Source organism: Equus przewalskii, chromosome X (genome assembly GCF_037783145.1).
Source record: "Equus przewalskii isolate Varuska chromosome X, EquPr2, whole genome shotgun sequence".
In the NCBI taxonomy this organism is placed as follows: Eukaryota; Metazoa; Chordata; class Mammalia; order Perissodactyla; family Equidae; genus Equus; species Equus przewalskii.
Window position 1 is genome coordinate 81,056,821 of NC_091863.1, and position 6,000 is coordinate 81,062,820.

The 6,000-nt window shown below is 45.1% G+C and overlaps 1 protein-coding gene across 11 annotated transcripts in view; it reads right to left on the bottom strand.

Annotated features, from left to right (window-relative positions):
* Nucleotides 1-433, bottom strand: part of SYTL4 (synaptotagmin like 4) — a 73,917-nt gene extending 73,484 nt beyond the window's left edge. For 3 of the 11 annotated variants that reach the window (XM_070605313.1, XM_070605314.1, XM_070605308.1), the window contains exon 1: nucleotides 299-381. The gene's annotated coding sequence lies outside the window, so the exon portion shown is untranslated. Of the gene's footprint in view, nucleotides 1-298 lie in introns of all 11 variants that reach the window. The other 8 variants (XM_070605310.1, XM_070605311.1, XM_070605309.1 and 5 more) reach the window with 5 other exon arrangements.
* Between the last annotated feature and the right edge of the window lie 5,567 nt (nucleotides 434-6,000).

Sequence of the window (6,000 nt, forward strand, 5' to 3'; positions counted from 1 at the left end):
AAAAACTTGTACATAAATATTCATAGCAGCATTATTAATGATAGCTAAAAAGTGAAAAAAACACAAATGTTCATCAACTGATGAATGGATAAATAAAATGCGGTATAGCCATACTATGGAATATTACTCAGCAAAAATAAAGAATGAATTAACAAGCTGGCAAAAACTGTCAGAATTATTTTTTCAAATCTCTAGAATCTAGTGAAAAACTTACATGAACCAGGAGAGTACTTAATGAAGAAAGGAGCTTTTGCATTGCAGTAAGAGAGCACTATAGCTTTTTAAATTGCCTACCTACCATTTCCCCTCTCCCCAGTGTAGTGGCTGTGAAGACAGCAGCCTGTACTCCTGGTGCAGGTTGCTACTGTCAGAGAGCAATATGGACCTTATTCTCAAAGAATTATGGTTGTGTATTTCAACCAGTCTGACGGCTTTCTCAAGGACTGGTGCAAGGGCTTGCCTTTGTTTCTCCTGACTCAAAACATTCCCAGGGTTTGGGTGGTTTACAGGATGGCTTCTGCTGAAAGTATTTACTGGCAAAAGTATCAGACGCAGCAGCCTGGGGCAAGGGAGAAGCGTCAGGACAAGCAATAGACAGTTCAAAAAGCCTGGGCCAGAATGTAGAGGGATACATGGGGGGTTGGGTGGATGAGGCTTTTTAAAGCTGGTTTGTATACTGGGGACTTGAGAAGTCCACACAGATAGCCAGGTATAGACAGAAGCTCAGAAAACGCCTAAGAAGACCCTAAGATTTCACCTCAGGCTGACCTTCGGCTTCCATGGCAGCATGAAGCGAAGGCTAAGGAAGAGTTGTAAACGGTCTGGCTAAGCATTGAAGGAGTGCCCCCTACACAGGACCACTTTTCAAAGACTGGGAGATTATTCTTTCTTTTTTTTTTTCCTTTCTTGTCTCTAGGTATTTAGGGAAACACTGTCAAAACACTAGCTGACCACCTCGCTAACAAAGCAAAGCCTTCAGTGGCCTTGTAGGACAAAGAACACAGTCATTAAACAACAGTTTAGAAGAGGTCGACGGCAAGATGGCAGAATAGGAGGTTCCAGTCATCAAACCCGCAGAGAAACATTAATTTTAACACCAACTACAGACAAGAATACCTTTATGGGAACCAAGGAGTCCAGGGCAGAAGTTTCAGCATGACAGTGAGGCAAAAAAATCTGAGAATAGACTCATAGAAGAGAGTAAGAACAGTATCACTTTATCCACATCACCTCTCCCTTAAGGTGGCACAACTCAGTTCCAAGAGAGATCCCCTTAGCCCTCAATTTCTTCCATGGGGGAAAGTAAGATAAAAGTGAGTGCACAACTTCCATAGCCTTGTGAGACACTGCCCTGGAAGCCCATTTTTTTCTCACTCCACCCAGAACACTGAGCGGATCAGCACAGCTGAAGCATCTGTGGGCAGTTAGGAGCAGAGAAAGAGTGAGGGATTCCAGCAGCCAGTGCAGGGAACTCAACAGCTGGCTGCAGATCCTACTGGCTGGCTCATGAACTCCACCAGGAGCCCCACCAACGAGCCCCATGGGATGCCTCACCTGCAGATCCCTGACTAGCTGACACATGCTTCCAGCACTCCCTGTGCCAACCCCTCTTCCTGGCTGGGAAAGAGAATAATGCACTAGGTAAGAACCTTGTGATGTAGACCTGCAATAAAATCCAAAGGTGGAAGTTCTAGTGTAAAGTATTCATCAGAGCCTCCCACGAGAAAGTCAGGAATTCGTGCTCATTCCCTGGCTGTCTCTGCTATGTGAGTCCTAGTGGTGTGGTTAAAGGGGTCTGCAGGCCAAGAGCTGTTTATGCCTGGGCACAGAATCACCAAGGTGGCCTTGAAGGTCACTCCAAAATGACTCCTCCAGGAGCAATTGGGGTGGAAAATGGATGAGGCATCTAATTGAAGGGAAGCTTAGGGCAAAGACGTTGTTAAATGGAGTTGGCTGAAATTAAGTATATAAGTAGAGTAAGCATTTAAGGTGGGGAACAGACAATTGGAGGTCGTGTGACAAGCCCAGTAATTTCTGATTCCCAATGTCTGGATAGCCTTCTCTGCCCATTGGATGGAAGTGTTGATTGTGTTTGCAAAGCGTCTTGCCGGTGACATGGAAGGTATAGGGGTAGAGTGTGGTGGAAGAGGTTATAGTAGTGTCGGGAGATCATAATAATGTCAGGGGGAATCATGGTGAGGGCTTGCAGTGGCCAGCAGAAGTAGTGGTTGGAAATTCCCACTTAAGCACAGACAAGCGAAAGGTCAAGGGGAGCAGGTGAGGGCAAACCGTCTAAATGGGCAGTATTTGTAGACAGGGGAACTGTCTGGTTCTGAATGCACATTTTGGCCTGCCACAACAAAGAAATACGATACAATGCTGCCCCACAGTCAGCAGGGGATGTATTCACAGTCTGACAGGCCTCTTGGTATAGGGTGGGGTCAACAGGCAAATTCGGCAAAATAATATTCCAGCGGGTCATCCTCTGATTCCATCAGGGCAGTATCTTTAGTCCATTGTTCCAAGGAAGTCTTAATCTCCATTGTAAAGTTCCACCAAATTTGCTATAAACTGGAGAGTGGGGCTATCTGGGTGGGTGACGAGGTCTCCAATGTGATGATATGTCCCTAGGGTGTCATCCATGGTGCAGGAGACATAGGCATCTCCAACTCTGAACTCTTGAACTGTGGCAATGTCATCTGAGATAGTGTTCTCTCCAGCAATGAGTCCATCTCACTTAGGGGTGAGGACCTTCAGAGTGGTGGCCCCCCAAGGGCAGGTGACCCTCTCTTGTGGCTATCCAGTTGGGGTATTGGTCATGGGCTGGTTCATATTACTTGGAGGCTTCCCTGAGGACTGAGCTGCATATCTGATGCTTGCTGCTAGTGGAACAAATTGTTACGAGCTCCCTAGGGCTGTCAGGGTCACATTCAGCAAGGAACAGGTGGCTGCCCTTTCATTACCTGAGGAGCTAAACCAAGACACATAAAGATTCTGGGCACATTTATATCTCAGGCTAAGGGAGATCTTATGGATGCTATTTAGGCATTCCTGGGACCAACCCATGAGGGCAGTGGACAAATCATGGGAGCACAGTCCCTATAACCAGATGGGTTTTATGTATGGGCAATAGTAGGGCCAGTTAGCTTGTTGCAATATTTGATGTACAGCAATTGGGGGGGAGGGACAGGTGTCACTTCCAGAGGGCTCATTGCCTCTAAAGGGATTTAATCTCTTTGCAGCCCACACTTGGTGGCATGCTGGCTTCAACTCCACCAACTGGGCTCTTCAAAATTCCCCACTTTTCTGCCCTGTGGCGTAATTGCAGGCTGGAAATGTATTGCTCCAGCATTGTATCTGTGTGATGGTTAGCCCTGAGGGGTCTACCAGTAACCCTGTAGCCATAACCATATAGAATATCAACATTTGATGAATTCGGGTTGGGTTCCTTCTGGCTGAGCTATTTGTATATTGATGAATGGCTGAGTGCAGCTGCTCTTGGCAAGAAAGCCATGGGTTACCTTGTCTAGCATGAGGTAAGGCCACAACTTGTAGCTTTTTAGCTATACTCTCATCTCTGAATATGGCTCAAGTCTACCAAGCAGAGAGTTTCTTTCTCTCTTTCAGACACCCAAACTTTTCTACTGGTTGGTCGGGGGTGATGATTTCCACTTCCTGTAAATGAGTAGGGGAATTTAGTTACATTTGCTAGTACTTGTAGCCACTATATTTTGGGAGAGTGGCCAGCATGGAGATGGCTCCTTTTGGAGAGTCCTCACTGTTGTCAAGGTTTCCAAAGAAATGATCTCACACTAACTTAGTGGGCTTTTTGCCTGGGGGCATTCAATGATGAGGGGATCATAATGGATTATCCACTCTGGATCAGGTCGCTAGTGTGAAGCAGGTGGTGAGATGACTGGAAAATCATAGCGGAAGGGGGAAGCAGAGTCAGAGAACAAAATCAAAGGGGCATAGTCTTAGAGGGTAAAAGCTTGACGATTGCCAGAGATGACCAAAAGTTGAATTTAGGGGAGCATTTATGAAGGTATGAAGGCCCAGGGAATGGGAATCAAGCAAGAAGAGGGTCTGGGGCAAGAGTTCGATCCATTTTGGGGGACCACTTGCCTAAAAGTAATTTAAGTAGTGTCTCTCTAAGAATGCAGTTATGATGGTTAATGAGGTCAGCCTCCTTGGGGCAGTAACCTAGATGGAAGTTCCAAAGAATATTATGTGGAGAGGTCGCTGTTGAGTCTCCTGAGAGGTAAAATGAGTTCCCTGGTCAGATTCAATAATGTCTGGTGATCCAAAGGGAACAAGAATAAATTTAGTAAGGAAGATATTACCTGTTTTGAGGAGGGCTTCCGGGTGGGAGTTGCCAGGAGGAATATTGATGTATCGATGATTGTGACAGCATATCTGAAAGCCCTAGCAGAAGGGGGCAGTGGGCCAATGAAATCAATCTGCCAGGGGAGGTATGATCGGTTTCTTTTGGGAATATGTCTCCATCTGTATCGTTTCCATTGTTTCCTTTAGGAGCAGAGAATGCACTCATCTATCGCAACCTTGGCTGCCTCTGAGGAGAGGGGAAGTCCCCTTGCTTGAGCCCAAGTTATTAAGGCATGAATTCCTCAATAATCTGAGGTTGTGTGGGCCCATTTCATGAGTTGGTAGGAAGGGTCAGTAGTGTTAAAAAAACAAAATTCAACTGAATACATTTGAAGATCTAATTGGCTTTATTAAACAATTCATGAATCGGGCAGCATCCCATCTATCAACTAGAAGGGCGCTCCAAAGGAGCTGTACAAAATGGAAGGTTTTCATAGGAAGGAGGGTGGAGCAAGGGAGTTATTAGCAAAAGAAAAGAAAGGTTTATTTTGGGCCAGGACATCTTCTGTTTGGGAAAGGGCAAGAGAACTGCAGGAGTTTTGTCCTACAGATTACCTCACTAGTGCTAATCAGGAAATTTCAGATTGACTGTTCCAAAGGTCATATTTCCCAGAGGAGTTGAAACTGCAATTAAGTCTTGGTTTACTGTCATGAGGGGCAAATGACTCCATTTTGAGCCTGTTGCCTCTTTTTTAACAATTCCTCCCTTTTGATCAAACCCTCGGCCTGAGAGATGTGATTAAAAATTAAGGCATTAGCGCCACTCTCAGCTACTGCTCTGCAACTCTCTAAGCTTTGACTGATTCTCTGTGTGACATTCACAGGTCATGCCGCTTCTTGCTGAATCTCTGTCATACTCGCAGGTCACTGCCTCAGGTTCACGATTTTTAAGTGGGTCATTCTCTTCATTCCTTTTTTGACATTCCAGTTTTAGGGCCATGATTTTCTTGGTAGTCAGTAGCTGTGAACATGCATTTAGAGCTTTAGAGAGGATACAATGCACCAGGAGGATTATTATGATTATAATAAGCAGGACAATTCCTAATGTTTGGAGTGCACTTCAGAGCTATGGTCCCCAAGACTGAAACCACTCAAAATCAAATAAGTCAAAGAAAGACCCTGTCAAAGGAGTCACACTTTAAAGCCAAATAGCTTGCTCAATGATCTTATGTAACCAAGTTTCAACTTCCCCAGAAGTGTTAATCCAGGTGTAGCAAGTGGTGTTGGCCACAGCAGACATCTCCTTGCTCAGCTAAAAGATAATCAAGACCTATCTTATTATCAAGAACAACTTTGGACAGAGAGTCTAAGGATGTTTCTTGGGCAGCCAGTGTCTTAGCAATGGAATCTGCATTGTCTCCAAGAGTTAAGGAGAGGTTTCTGATCATAGCCTCATTTACGTTTACTCCTAACCAGGAAAGTAGGGCCCTGCCAAAGGAAGCAAACCCTGAAACATGAAAAGCCTCCTGGTAAGTCTTTTCCAACTTGACGATGTAAATTCAGGTGAGTTGACCAATGAGCTATCCCAGCTTATTTGTGAACAGTTAGGGGCACAATTAGATAACCTAAGAGGCATTGACCAGCTGTGCGCCAGCCATCTAAGTATTTGAGGGT